The sequence below is a fragment of the Gossypium arboreum genome, chromosome 10 (genome assembly GCF_025698485.1).
Source record: "Gossypium arboreum isolate Shixiya-1 chromosome 10, ASM2569848v2, whole genome shotgun sequence".
Classification (NCBI taxonomy): domain Eukaryota; kingdom Viridiplantae; phylum Streptophyta; class Magnoliopsida; order Malvales; family Malvaceae; genus Gossypium; species Gossypium arboreum.
The window spans coordinates 131,190,706-131,207,532 of NC_069079.1; positions in this window are offsets into that span (position 1 = coordinate 131,190,706).

The following is a 16,827-nucleotide window of genomic DNA, read 5'->3' on the forward strand; positions in this document are numbered from 1 at the left end:
ACTAATGCTAACAATATTAATAATAAATATAATAATAGATATATATGCATACAATAGTAAGAAACGGAACATAAAGAAAATATATATATATAGCTAAATATAATATAATAATAACAATATATAAAAATAATAGTGATAACAATATTACATATATAACATGATTAATATTTAAAGCTAAATTAAATAGCAAAATAATATGAAATCTAAGGTAAATCTGAAAAATAAATGAAAAAGAAGAGAGAGAGGAAGAGAGAGGGAGGGGGAAGGGAATTGGCCAAGGGCGGTCAATGGCCGACCATCGGCCGTCAAATCAATCCTGCCACCACACCGCATGTGGCGAAAAATGTAATTTTTTTTATATTTGTTTTGTATATATATATTTATTATATTTTTTTATTATGATGTATATATATAGATTAATAGATTCGAAAAAAGGAAAAAAAAATAAAAATAATAACGAAGATAAAATCACCTTTAGGTATTTTTTGAAGATAAATTCTTTGTATTGATCAAAATTCTCTCCTCCTTTTACATGATTTTTGAATGGCTTTTTATAGCCATCTTTTACATGATTTTCTATTATTTTTTTTTTCTATTTTGTAGGTGGTGGTGGTAGACAATGGGAGGAAAAATGGGAGGAAAAATGGGAGGAAAAATGGGGCAAGTGGGAAAGTGGTTAGGTGGCTAGGTTTTTTAGTTTTTTTTTGTTAGGTTTTTTTCTTTTTTCTTTTTTTTTTTTTTTTTTTTGGGTTAGGTTTTTTTGGGGGGCTTAATGGGCTTTTGAATTGGGTTTAATATTTGGGTTTTGTAATGGGTTTGGGTAGATGTAAATGGGTCATGGGTTAAGGGTTTTAGTGGGTTTAGAGGTTTGGTTGGGTTTTGATATAATCGGGCCGGGCAATTTGGGCTTCTATTTGCCCTCTTTGCTCATTGTCGTGCAACGATAATAGAGCAAAGACTTTCAAGAAGACCAAACTTGCCCGATCTTGCTAGGTCTTGACTTGCTTTGGAACTCTTCTTGTTTAGTTAGTCCTTTTCAGTCCACCGCATCTTGTAGCTTTGGTTCAATCTCGCAAATTCGAGATATGACTTGTAGCTTCAATCTGTTCCAATGTAACTTCAAGGATATGAGATTTGTGGCTTCGATCCGCTTCACTGTAACTTCAGAAAGATAAGATCTACAACTTCAATATGCTCTTCTATCGCTTCAGTGAGATAAGGTTTTGGTCTTCTCTTCTGCGACTCAAGAAAGGCAAGTCTGATGCCCTCGATCAACTCCACTTCAACTTTAAGGAGACAGAATCTGACGTCTTTAATCAGCTTCAATCTTTATTCTCTACTCGGCATGTGATCCTGAGCTCAACTCATTTTTATAATATGAATTGACTCTCTAAAATAGACATTAAAAGCAGAAATTGAAAATAGCTCATTGCGTGAGCCAAGGCTCAACTCACCTCTCGCAATATGAGTTGATTTTTTGAAACTTAACTTGAAAAGCAGATTTTGAAAATACCTCGATATGTGACCGGAGGTTCAACTCACCTCTCATAATATGAGTTGATTTTTGAAGAACAGAAATTAAGAGACTCAACTCAACTCTCGCAGAAATTAAAAAGCTCAACTCATCTCTCGCAATATGAGTTGAAATTTTTTTGAAAACAGAAATTGAAAAACAGATTTTGAAAATACCTCGACATGTGACCCGAGGCTCAACTCACCTCTCGCAATATGAGCTGATTTTGAAAAAGTAGAAATTAAAAGGTTCAACCCACCTCTCAAATATGAGTTGATTCTTGACAAGCGAAATTGAGATTACCTCATCGTGTCACGAGGCTCAACTCACCTCTCATAATATGAGTTGAAATTAAAACACAAAATTGAAAATACCTCAGCGTGCCCGAGGCTCAACTCACCTCTAGCAATATGAGTTGATTTTGAAAAACAAAATTAAAAGGCTTAACTCACCTCTCGCAATATGAGTCAATTTAAAACTAAAAATACCTCGGCGTGCCCGAGGCTCAACTCACTTCTCATAATATGAGTTGATTTTGAAAACAACAATTAAAAATACCTCAACGTGTCTTGAGGCTCAACTCATCTGTCGCAATATGAGTTGAAATTAAAATACAAAAATTGAAAATACCTCAGCGTGTCCCGAGGCTCAACTCACCTCTAGCAATATGAGTTGATTTTGAAAAAACAAAAATTAAAAGGCTTAACTCACCTCTCGCAATATGAGTCAATTTAAAACTAAAAAATACCTCAGCGTGCCCCGAGGCTCAACTCACCTCTCGCAATATGAGTTGATTTTCCTTGAAAAGCATGAATTAAAAACATCAAAATACCAAAACCTGTCCTTTGGTAGAATTCGGGTGTCTTTTCCTTTGATTCAGTGCGACTCTCATTCAAGATTTCTTGCTCTGTTGGAGTACCTGTATATGCCATGTATGATGTTATCATGATATGCACATGTTTGTCTTAAATGCTTTTATGCCTACATGATTATGCAGTGCTCCTTAAGCATGTTTGTCGGATGTCCATTTAGCCACGATTGTTGAGGATCTGTGTTCATTGCTTTGATTCTCGACTTTCTCTTCAGGCCTTATACCTGTCTTCAAGCTTCACGAGTAATCGACGTTTCTCAGATATTACTCTTCTGCCCCCGATTGAACTTTGTTCTTACTTTGAGACTCTTGTGCTTATCAAATTTTCATCCAGGTAATGCTTAACATTTCTTTTGTTTAGAGTATGTCATTTCACCATTTATCATGTAAATAAACACATAATGAGATACATGAAAAAGGTCAGATAGGGACAAAAATGATATCTCATATTCATCTATTTCAAATGTGGCAAACAAAGCAAGTTAACCAATGAGAGTAAAAAATGTCAAAAAGAAAGAAATGATCGTATTCAACGGATACAAATGCTCTAGATATTCAACACATGAACTCTTTCTCGTTCCTCAATCAAAAATCTTTTCGAGCGCGGCTTCTTGCGTAGAAGATTTCAAGCTTTCAGAAATGCTTCAAATACTGTAGTCTCACTGTTTGACCAGCTGTTAAAACGCCACGCTCTTTAAGCCAGTTTTACCTCATTAGGATGCCCTTTCGGGTTTTCATCCTAATCTTTTGTGTTAATCAAGATGCCTTTTTCGGGTTTTCACCTTGATCCCTCTCTCTTTTTCTTTTTTCTTTTTCTTTTCTTTTTTTTAAGATGCCTTTTTTCGGGTTTTCATCTTGATTTTCCTTTTTTTTAAGCATAATATTTCTTCACAGTATCTGAATTCACTGGATTTGGTAACTCATTCCCATCCATCTCGGTAAGGATCAAAGCTCCGCCTGAGAATGCCTTTTTTACAACGTATGGTCCTTCCCAATTTGGTGCCCATTTTCCTCGCAGGTCTTTTTGTATTGGGAGAATTTTTCTCAGCACGAGTTCTCCTTCATGGAATTCTCTTGGTCGTACCTTCTTGTCATGGGTGCGATCATCCTCTTTTGGTACATTTGCCGTGACAAATTGCCCTTAGGCGTTTTTCTTCAATGAGGTTCAATCGATCATATCGAGCTCGAACCCATTCTGCTTCTTCTAACTTTGATTCCATCAATACTCGCAGAGAGGGGATCTCAACCTCGATAGGTAGCACAGCTTCCATTCCATAGACTAGAGAGAAAGGAGTTGCTCCGTAGATGTTCGCCTGAGATGTGCGATATGCAAACAAAGCAAATGGAAGTTTCTCGTGCCAATCTTTATATGTCTCATCATTTTCCCAATGATCCTCTTAATGTTCTTGTTAGTCGCTTCAATGACCCGTTCATCTTTGGGCGATAGGGCGAGGAATTATGATGCTTTATTTGGGCCTTTCGCACTTCTTTCATCATTTTATTGTTCAGATTCGTGGCATTATCTGAAATGATTCTTTCAGCAAACCATACTTGGCAAATGATTTCCTTTTTCAAAAACTTACAAACTGCGATCCTCGTCACATTGGCAAACAAGCGACTCTATCCATTTTGTGAAGTAATCGATAACCACAAAATGAATCGATGTCCATTTGATGCTTTTGGAGAAATTGGCCTATAACATCCATGCCCCACATAGAAAAAGGCCACGGAGAAGTCATGACGTGAAGGGCGAAGGGCTACATGAATTTTATCGCCATAGATTTGACATTTGTGGCATTTTCGCAAAACTGATCTGATCGCTTTCCATCGTCAACCGGTAACCGAAGTCTCGAATCTTTACGCCATATTGAAACCATTGGCATGTGTCCCATGATTCCTTCATGGACATCTTCAAGTATCTTTCTGGCTTCGACATCATCCACGCATCTCAAAAGTACTTGATCCTTTCCTCTTTTATACATGATATCCCCATCAAGAACAAATCCCGCTGCCATTCTTCTAATTGTTCTTTTATCGTTCTCATTTGCTTGTTCGGGATACCTTTGATTCTTGATATATTCTAAGATATCATGGAACCAAGGTCGTCCGTCTACTTCTTTCTCAATGCTACAACAGTGTACAGGGACCTCGTATATGCTCATTTTGAGGGGCATTATTTCTGCTTCTCTACTTGCTTTGAACATTGAAGCCAAAGTGGCCAGGGCATCAGCCAGTTGGTTCTCTTCTCGTGGGAAGTAATGAAAAGTTATTTCTTTGAATTCCTTGATCAATCCAGCCACTAAATCACTGTACTTAATCAATTTTGAGTCCCTCACTTCCCACTCTCCACGGATTTGGTAAATCACTAGGGCTGAGTCCCTGTACACCTCCAAGATCTCGATGTTTCTTTCGATAGCTACACGAAGCCCCATGATACAGGCCTCATATTCTGCGATATTATTGGTACAGAAGAAGTTCAGTCTTGCAGTGAACGGATAATGATTCCCGTTTGGTGATACCAGGATTGCTCCAATTCCATGCCCTAAAGCATTTGATGCACCATCAAAGCTCATCTTCCATGACTTCTCTTTTGGTGACTCACATTCTTTTTCTATAATGCACATCAAATCTTCATCCGGGAATTCAAATCTCAATGGCTCATATTCATCCGTCGTTCGAGTCGCTAAGAAATCAGCTATTGCGCTCCCTTTTATTGACTTCTGACTTACATAGGCAATGTCATATTCTGATAGGAGGATCTGCCATCGTGCCATTCTTCCTGAGAGTGCCGGCGATTCCATCATGTATTTTATTGGGTCCAGCTTTGAAATTAGCCATGTCGTGTGATACAACATATATTGTCTGAGTCTCTGAGCTACCCAAACCAGAGCGCAACAATATTTCTCAATGGACGAATATTTTGCCTCATATTCAGTGAACTTTTTGCTGAGGTAGTAGATCGCTTTTTCTTTCTTTCCTGACTCGTCGTGTTGCCCTAGTATGCAACCTATTGAACTTTCAAACACAGTCAAATACAAAATCAATGGTCTTTCGGGAGTTGGCGGTACTAGCACTGGAGGACTGGACAAATATTGTTTTATCTTATCAAATGCCACCTGGCATTCCTCATTCCATTCTCCCGGGTTATGTTTTCGAAGAAGCCGAAAGATTGGGTCGCATTGGTTGGTAAGTTGAGCGATAAATCGGGCGATGTAGTTTAATCTCCCTAAAAATCCTCTAACTTCCTTTTGCGTGCGCGGAGGTGGTAATTCTTGGATGGCTTTTATTTTATCTGGATCAACTTCGATACCTCTTTTACTGACAATGAAGCCTAGCAACTTTCCCGAGGTAGCCCCGAATGTACATTTGCCTGGATTAAGCTTTAGCTGAAACTTTCTTAGCCTTTCGAACAACTTCTTGAGGTTCACTACATGCTCTTCTTCTCCTCGAGATTTAGCAATCATATCATCGACGTAGACCTCTATTTCTTTATGCATCATGTCATGGAATAACGCCACCATAGCCTCGATATGTTGCCCCAAAGATTCTTTAACCCGAATGGCATCACCTTGTGTAAGCGTTCCCCACATTGTTATGAAGGTAGTTTTCTCCATATCCTCCTGGGCCATCTTGATCTGATTATACCCCGAGAATCCATCCATGAAAGAAAACAATGAGTGTTTTGCTGTGTTGTCCACCAATGTGTCAATATGTGGCAAGGGAAAATTATCTTTTGGGCTTGCTCGATTCAAGTCATGTAATCCACGCACATTCGTACTTTTCCATCTTTCTTTGGTCTTGGGGACTATGTTAGCCACCCATTCGGATATTTGAGGCTTGTAGGAAGCCAACATCAAATTGCTTCTTGACTTCCTCTTTTATTTTCAACAACATTTGGGTCTCATTCGTCTTAATTTTTCTTTGGATGGGCTTGCATTCGGCTTTAATGGGAGCTTATGGACCACTAAATCTTCATCTAGCCTGGCATGTCTGGTATGACCATGCGAAAACATCTTTGTATTCGTGGAGTAAAGTGATCAAATTATGCAGGTACTCTCGAAATAGAAGTCCGATCTTCACTTCTTGTTTCCTTTCTTGATTCCCAAATTTATTGTTTCCACAGATTCTTCGTGAGGCAAAATCTGTTTATCCTCTTGTTCCACCATTCTTAACAATTCAGGAGATGAGATATAATCTTCAGCATTTTCTTCAGCTTCAAATTCTCCTAAGCAAACAACCTTCTCAAAATCAATTTCAAGATTAAGAACGGGCTTATTCATGTCGTCAATATCCGAGCACCGAAAGTTGAATGGAAAAGGAAGCTATAGAGGACATCCAAGTATTGGAAACAACAAACAAAATATTATGTCGTGGCAATGAGGCAAATGTAAGGATAGGCTATGAAATGAGAAGATGATTATGAAATTAGTGATAATGCGAAAAATCGTGACAAAATGCACCTTCATTGATATTCATTTAGATGATAAAGAGTGAATGCAAGCTCTTACAAAAGAATTCTATTATATCTAAGGACACAATAGAAGGTTAATGTTTAGCATTACTCTGAAGACTTATAAACTACAAGAAGCTCCTCAGCAGTCCAATTGTTCAACATGAAACCAGGAGGGCAAGGGCGTATCCTCGAGACATCTTTACTTGCACCAGCTTCTTTGTCAATGACATTTATACTGATATTCTGAAAACCCCTTTCAATTAACCCCAGCATGTTTCGTGGATCATCTTGTCCAGGGTACATCATTCCCGCAGATGTAAATGTTTTTGACAAAGGAGGGTACTCTATTGGTTCCCATTCTGGTACTCGGCCCAAAGTTCTTGCAATTCTTCTCTCTTGATCCTTCTTCCACTGTCTTCTTCTTTGGCGCATGTCAGGTTGGAACCCCAAACCGTATCGGGCCTTGTGATGCACTGGCTTTAAAGCCCTAACTATACCTTGTAGATGTCTCCCTAAACCTCTTCTCGCGAGCTCCCTTCCTACGGTCAACTTGACACCCATTCTGGTATTTCTCGGCAGTTTGGCATCGAAATTGCTTTTCCTTGATGAAAGTGGCATTGACGAATTCAAGGGATCGAAGGAACATTCCATGCGTCCTTGCTTACTTCGGTATATGGCGCATCAGCGAGAGATAGATGCGACAATGTCTTCTTCGCCTCAACTGTGACCAAACACCATCCATGATAAATTTCAACTTTTGATGGAGGATGATGGGACCGCTCAGCAGAATGGATCCAAGGTCTTCCCAAAAGGCGCTTATAAGAGGTGTAATGTCCATGACTTGAATTCGACCTCATAGATGTAAGGGCCTACTTCCAAAGGGATTTCGATCTTTCCCATGACTTCGCGCCTCGTCCCGTCGAATGCCCTTACCATGGAATGACAGGGCTTTAAGTATGACAAATCCATCGGTATTCTGGAAAGCGTAGCCAATGGCATAACATTTAGCGCTGACCCATTATCGATGAGTACGTTCGGTATTATGTAGCCCTTGCGGTGGTCGTGATATGCGGCGCTTTCACCGAAACCTCTACCATTTAGCGGTATCTCATCGTCACTAAAAGAGATGAAATTGTCCGCATTCGATTGTTTACCCACCTATCAAGCTTTTCGACAGATATGTTGTTGGCCACATAAGCTTGATTTAACACTTTCAATAAAGCATTCCGGTGTGGCTCTGAATTTAACAGCAGAGATAGAACTGAGATTCGCGCTGGCTGCTTACTCAATTGTTCCACCACACTATACTCGCTGTGCTTAATAAATTTCAAGAATTCTTGAGCTTCTTCCTCATTCACAGGCTTTTTAGTTTCTTGCACGGGTGGAATTTCTTGCTCGACTTCAACTTCGTGCATCACTGCTTTCCCTTTTTGCTTCAAGTCACTACTTTTCTTCACCGGTTCCACTTCTTTAGAATAGCACCGTCCACTGCGGGTAAAATGACCTACTTCTCCAATGTCTTCAGTTTCAAGCTTTTCACCTTCAGGTGTAACGATGTTGACGTCGTACTTCCACGGTACTGTTTTATTGTCCTTATAAGGGAAAGGAGATGGTACTTCAATTATCATTTTTGGTTTCACCGGCTCCTTCTTCGCGTCATAATAGATTATTAACGGTCGGTCGGCGCTATATGGGAAACCTGATGATTGATTGTCAAAGGCACATATTTCTCCACTATCGGCCTCTTTGGCTTTACAAAAAATCCCAATCTCCTTATTGTCCATCATACTTTGCAGTAAACTTCTGAATTCTTCGCAGGACTGAATGTCATGCTCCCCAATACCATGGAGCTTGCAAAAACTGTGACCTTTTGCATCTTTTCCTTTGGATACTCTGTTAAAACGACAGAGCAACCCTTTCTCACTTAGTATCTCCCAGATTCTCTGCAGAGGTGTTCGTATTTCAGAAACCCATCTTCTATTTTGTTGTTTATCCTCCTCTCTCTCTCAAGGCCACATTCCCTTCGGTGTGGTTTGGAAATGGATTCCGGTCGTCTTCGCCAAGTACCATTAAATCGCAAAATGCCTGCATCGATGAGCCCTTGAACTCTCCTTTTGAAAGCAAGACAGTTCTCAGTAGAATGCCCCTGGTTCCCTGCATGGTATGCGCAACTAGCATTTGGATCGTACCATTTCGGGTATGGAGGTTTAAGGGGGGCCATGTAATGGGGAGATATTAATTGCTTCTCCAAAGTTTTGGGTACAATTCCCCATATGATACAGGAATAGGGGTGAATTGCTGTCTCTCTGGATTGGGCCTTGTTGGTCTTGGTTCATTTCTAGGTTGGTTTTGAGTGGGTAGAGTGTTTTGTGGGAATGTGGTAACGGGCCTTTGGTTATTCATGGCGTATACAGGGTAGGTAGGCGGTGATGCTTGGTAGTAAGGGGTTTGTGGAGGATAATAGAAATTCGGGGGTGGATAATTTCGAGGTCGGGGTTGGTTAGGATACGAATTGGGAATGTAACGACTCCCGCCCCACCATGTGAGTTTCGCTCTTTCTTCCTTACGGTCTTTGCTTTTCTTGAGCCTTCTGATCCTTCCATTCTACCGCTCTTGACGGCATTCTCTATGAGTTCACCGGATATTACAATATCTGAAAAATCCTTCGTAGCACTTCCCACCAGCTTGTCATAGAATGGTGCTTTCAGAGTATTGATGAAAAGGACTGTTATCTCAGTCTTAGTTAGTGGAGGCTCCACTTGGGCCGAGATATCTCTCCATCTTTGTGCATACTGTCTAAAGGATTCTGCTGGTTTCTTCTCCATCATTTGCAAGGTCATACGGTCTGGCACCATCTCCGATACATGCTTGTACTGTTCGCAAAATGCTGATGCCAAGTCTTTCCAGGATCGAATCTTTTCTCTACTAAGTTGATTGTACCACCGAAGAGCTGACCCTGTTAGACTATCTTGAAAGCAATGTATAAGTAGTCTATCCTCGTTCACATAACCGGTCATTTTTCTAAAACATGACCGAGATCGCCTTTGGGCATCTTGTCCCATCATACTTCTCAAAATCAGGCACTTTGAACTTCGGGGGCAAAATCAGATCAGGTACCAAACTGAGTTCTTTAGCACCTAGTACGGAGAAGACTTCAGTGCCTTCTATCGCTTTGAGTCTTTCCTCTAGACTCCTATATTTTGCGTCATGGTTATCCGATTTCAACTTGGCTACCTCTGCTGGGTCATCCAGATCTGGAACTAGTGGATCAGCAGGACTAGCCCCTAGGTTTGACGCGAATATTCCTTGCCCCAAATTAGTGGGTGGAACAGGTGGCATAGGTCGATGCTCCAAGCCGTGGGTTCCCTTGAGTATACCCTCTTTGTGTTGTATATGTGGCGGTGGAGTGAATCACGGGGATAGAGTGGATCCCGATCGTGGTGAATTCTTGATCGAGATTCTTCAATGTCGGACTTCGCATGGGTCCCTTTCCTTTAACTAAAGTCGACATCATCTCCATCATCTTGGCCATTTGATCTCTTTGTTCGAGTGATTCCTCTCGAGATCTCACCATTAGGTCTCTCGTTTCTTGTTGCGATTTGGCCAGTTGCTCTTGCAATTCCTTTTGAGCCCTTTCCAACCTTTCAATTTTCTCATTGAATTCAGCCTCCATCACTCTAGCTTGTCGGCGCGTTTTATACTGATGACGTGGTTCCAGTCTTGTGGTATTACAACTGCGAATTATATATTTTGTCTTCAGTGACCGATTATGGAATATGCAATGTATGGATGAATGCATGAATGAATGCACGAATGTCAAAATGTTAGTTATGCAAAGAATGCAAAAGAAATTGGTGTTGATTTCAAGATAGCCCCATATTTAGGCATTTCATTTATCAACATAGTCTATTACACAAAGTTTCCATTTTTCCAACGGTTACACAAATTTCCTAGCCACATTGCCTTGTTTCTTCACTTGTTCTAAAAACTTTGATATGCTCGATCTTTGGCTTGGAGGGAATTGGCAACTGAGAACTTCGGCTTCATATGATAATTGAACAACTTGCATAGCCGCTTTGCGAATTTCATTGATCAAGAAGCCGAGTTGCATTTCTTTTTCTTTGAGAGTTCCTTCATACGCGTGAATGTCCCTATCGTACTGCTCACTCTTTTCTTCTAGAGCCTTCAGGAGGTTATCTAATTGTTGTTGACGAGATTGCAGCACATTTTCTAGATCTCGTGTTTTCCTTTTTAATTCTTGATGTTCAGACTGACTATTTGCCAATTCTGTAGTCACTATTTCATACTCGGCGTTCTTCCTTCTTAACTCTATCACGGTAGCCATGCCTTTTTCCTCCTCTTTCTTTGCTTTTCCCTTCCAAAACTTCATTCCTCCCTTGATATTGCTAATTTCTTCCTTCCATTCTGCTGTCGACTTGCCCAACCCGTAATTTTTTATAGTGTTTCTTAATTTCTTGTTTTCCAAATGAAGGTCCCTTAAGTCGTTTCTCACGATCTCGGCTTCTCTTTGTACTTTTTCAGTTCTGGACCTTTCAACCTGAGCTTCAATCTTCAGCTGATAGTTTTCTTCTTGAAGGGCACTAAGGTCCCGAGACATCTTAGCCTTTTCTCGTTCGAATTCTTGTCTTGCCATTTCTAGCTCAGACAGCGTTTCCTCCGAGAAAGGATTCTGGATAGTGTAGTTTGTTGACGAGATTTGCTGACTATTTACCCGTTGCTTCCTCCATATGTCGTAATCTTGGGTAAGGGTATCAGCATACAAGGCTAATTCCATGAAATGAATTTCCTTCCAAGACTTTGCAATGTCTCGGACTCTCTTCATATATCCTTCACCCGTAAAAGCGAACTCGAACTGTGCTAATCCTCCAGTCGCGGGTAGGAATTGTCGCGAAGAAAATTGTCTTTGGACTAATAGCGAGCATATCCAACTCCTCCCCATAACCCGAGTAAAGGTACCCAATCTTGGCTTCCACATTTGTATAGCAGAACTGAAGGACGGATCCAGGGTGCTCTCCATGTTATATCCTTGGTGCTAAGATTCTGAAAGACTGATACCCAATGTTGCTCGGTGACTTCCTTCGACCATTCTTTCTTGAGATAAGCTTCAGCGGGGCAAATGTTTTGAAAACATATAGAACGGAGTCGCTCTACTTTCAAAAATGACTCAAAATCCAAACATTGAGCAACTGAGCACATCCACTAAATCGTCCCTTTCCAACCCTTCGACAAGTACTCAGGGATCTGAAGGTCTCGGCTAGGATAGTCGGGACAGGGTTGACTCCTTGTTTTAACCTTTCGAAGAAATCAACTACCGCAACTTCGAGATGTCCGAGAACTTTTGGGAAAATAACCAAACCATAAATGGCCAAAGCGAATAGATTTACCCTTTTCAGCATGTCGGGATGGTTCAGAACCAAATCTCGTAAGGAGGACCATGGAATGCAAATGGTTTCATTCTTCTTCTTTATCTGTTTTTCAGCCCATGCATCAGTCATGTCCGTCAGTCTCACTAACTTTTTCTTGAAGGTCATGGGCTTAGGCTCCTTCACATATATTTTGCCGAATTGTACATTGTCGATGCGGAGTAAAGCAAAGATACTCTTCTATGGTTGGAGTCATGTCTTCTTGATTGAAGGTGAAACATTGATAAGTCGGGTCCCGAATCGAACCATAGCTTGAATCAACTGTTCGTCTACACGGATGGTGATCGGTGAGCTATATCTCCATACCTCTCGGTGAAAATGTCCCTAGTGTCGAATCCCATTGATTCCAAATTGAACCAAATCCTCAAGGTTATTTTGGCGAACATTTACAGTTATATGTTCGGAAAATTGGCAACACACCCTTCCACTAGACTATCCCCTTTTCTCTCGAGTTTTAGAGACCGATCCGAACCACAAGATTCTTCTCGGTTATTTGTGTAATTGACTCCTCCATCGAAACCCGTTTTTTGGCAACCAACCTTTAATCAACACCTTCCTAATATGATGCCTATGATGCATGATGAAAATAAAAATAAAAACAAACTTGGTTAGTAAACACAACAAATATAATCTGAAAAACAAATTAAACTACCCAATCCAATTCTTTTGCATAAACAGTGTAAATAAAAGGCAAAAGGCATTTTCCCCGTATACTTATTTTGGTGACTATAAGCGGACAAGAGGTTCGGCATGGCTCTAATTGGATAGCTCGTATGGTTCATTATATGCAGTCTCGGTTCTAGACAGATACTCAAATTGCTCGTACTATCATCTGCTAAGATCAGCACGAAGTCTCGGTCATAGCCCATCACAGGCTCACGAGTTCAATTCGAGGATTACATTTACTTATGCCTATGCGGAGGACAAGTTAACTCACGAAAGCATAAGTCATATGTAACCCGAAAGTATTCACTAGCTTTGTCTGGAGGGACGAGTTAACTCACGAAGGCGTAGCGTTTACTTTCACTTAAATAGGGACGGAGCTCGGGTATAGAGCTCATGTTATGCAACAAAAATGCACGTGCACGGTGTGTGGGAAGAAACTTGCAAACCTTTACGTTTTATTTAAAAAACTAAACCAAACTAAAATCACAAAAATTTAAAGCTGAAAAACAACCGGATAAAACAAGTTAGAATATATACAACACGATGCAAATGCATGATTTTTTTTGAAAACAAAAAAAAATTTGAAGATCACGACTAAATGTTAATTTGAACAAGGAACTTTAAAAATTTTGACAACGCGAGTTTAATTCGACTCGACTCTCAAAAGGATCCCCGATGGAGTCGCCAAATGTAGCGACGTGAAAAATATGTTTTGGTTTCGACGCTAATTGTGGCGATCTATTGAAAACTTGAAAACTTAAATTTTGATTTTAAAATAAGCAGAGTCGCCACCGATCTTTTTCCAGGTGTGACCGGACACCTAATAAATCATCCTTTTTAGAAAAGAAAACTTATTCTTGCAAAAATGAAGGCCGAATTTAGATCTACGTCAAAAGCCAAAGTAAAGTTGGGTTCGAGTCGATTCTGCCGCGAGGAAGGTATTAGCACCTCGCGACGCCCAAAATTGGTATCTTATTAAACAAGTATTGTCTTAATTTTCAAAATTGCAAGTTCAAAGTAACATTGAATCGTGATCCGATCAAAACACGAGAAATTTCAAGTTTCGTTTTTTTTTTTAGAAGGATGTACCGTTTTAACACGAGTCGATTGATATTCACCCAACATAGCGATGAAATCAATGACTTAATATTAAATCGGCATGCTGCCTTATTTATTGAAATTAAAAATTATGAGTAAAACATTGTTTAAAATAAGAATTCGTAAATAATACAAAACAATGATGCAATTAATAATGAAATGTTAAAACTGAGAATATTAAAACAACAATATTAATATTTACAAAAAAATAGAAATGATGTACTACCAATATAATAAGAAAAATAATATATTCATAATGACAATAGAAAATAACAATATATACATAAAACATACATATACATATATATATATATATACATGACATACCAAAATGAAAATATACAACATATATTAGAAATATTAATAACAGAAAAATATATTTTATATATATATATGCTAACAACACTACATGAATATGTACTTATATGTATTAAAAATATCTACATATATAATGGACATGTACTAATAATGATAATAAGAGTAATAATAAAAGACATATATATACCAAATAATACATAATAATTTAAAACAAAATAGTAAGTAACAATAGAGAAAATGATAAATATAATAATAAATATAACGATATATGAAAATAATACTATATAAAGAAAAGAATATATATACTCCTATAATAAAATATGTGTACTAATATTAATAATAAATATAATAGGGATAAAATAAATATAATACTATATACATGATATGGTATTAAAATACGTATATATATAATAGTATTTGAGTATGTACATGAGACAATATAAAATATATACATGGAAATATACAAGAAATATACAACTAATAACATTAGGAATATATATATAATATAAATATAATATATACAATATACACATATGATAAAAAACTATTAATATGTACATGTATATCTACATACACATTAAGTAAAAGTACTAATGCTAACAATATTAATAATAAATATAATAATAGATATATATGCATACAATAGTAAGAAACGGAACATAAAGAAAATATATATATATAGCTAAATATAATATAATAATAACAATATATAAAAATAATAGTGATAACAATATTACATATATAACATGATTAATATTTAAAGCTAAATTAAATAGCAAAATAATATGAAATCTAAGGTAAATACGAAAAATAAATGAAAAAAGAAGAGAGAGGGAAGAGAGAAGGGAGGGGGGAAGGGGAATTCGGCCAAGGGCCGGTCAATGGCCGACCATCGGCCGCCGTCCGTCACCGGCGCCGGCCACCGCACGCGGTGGCCGAAAAATGTAATTTTTTTATATTTGTTTTGTATATATATATTTATTATATTTTTTTATTATGATGTATATATATAGATTAATAGATTCGAAAAAAGGAAAAAAAAATAAAAATAATAACGAAGATAAAATCACCTTTAGGTATTTTTTGAAGATAAATTCTTTGTATTGATCAAAATTCTCTCCTCCTTTTACATGATTTTTGAATGGCTTTTTATAGCCATCTTTTACATGATTTTCTATTATTTTTTTTCTATTTTGTAGGTGGTGATGGTAGACAATGGGAGGAAAAATGGGAGGAAAAATGGGGCAAGTGGGAAAGTGGTTAGGTGGCTAGGTTTTTTTAGTTTTTTTTTGTTAGGTTTTTTTCTTTTTTTTTTTTTTTTTTTTTTTTGGGTTAGGTTTTTTTGGGGGGCTTAATGGGCTTTTGAATTGGGTTTAATATTTGGGTTTTGTAATGGGTTTGGGTAGATGTAAATGGGTCATGGGTTAAGGGTTTTAGTGGGTTTAGAGGTTTGGTTGGGTTTTGATATAATCGGGCCCGGGCAATTTGGGCTTCTACATGGTAAAATTGCACTTTGTCCCTTAAAAAAGGAAAGATTTTTATTTAATCCTTTCAAAAGTGATGAAATCATAAGTTAATACAAGATCAAATTACACTTTAACTTCACAAAAAATTACAATTTAATTTCGACCCCTAAAGGTTTTCTGGATTCACCCTGTCATCAAGGTAATGGATTGTACTTCTAAATTCACAAGAAAGTCTAAAAATATCTCTCATGTTAAAAGGAAAATTATTCAAAATTGAAACAACCATACCAATAAATAAAACCCTATATAAATACCAACAAGTGTTAGGTACATGGTAAGACACAATGCATTCCTAAAGGGAAACGTAAGTTTGATCTTTGAAGATGACATTGTTGAAAAGGATAGTCATGAACCGTAAACATATGAATAGCAAAACGAAGGAATAAAAAAAACCTATACTTGTTATGCTATACATCGATAATAGTAGTAGGATTGATCGCAAAACAATAAGAAAGAAAAATAAGAATATGCAGATTTTACATGAAAAACCCTTATCGAGAAAAAAACCACAAGTAAAGGAGGATAAATTCACTAATATTGAAAAACAACAATACATGAGGTTTTTTGCTATACACATTTTGAGGGTTAAACAACCCTTTTATAATCAATCTAATAAAAGAAGTATAGTACCATACGAATTCAACTTGTGTGGCAAGGTCCGTACTAAAACGTAAAATCAAACGGGACCAAATGTCTAATAAAAGAAGTATAGTCCTATACTTGTTCGACCCTCGAACCTTCACCCCCACAGATCCCCTATTTTATCTCTTTATTTTATTTTTTTAATTAACAACCGAGTTATACCTCAAACTTTTTAAACTGTATCAAACAAGTTAAATTCGGATCACACAATTTTAACAATATAAATAATTATGACTCAAAAATCAAAACAACTAAACCAATAAAATTACAGAAGACCAAGTCCAGATTGTGCCATG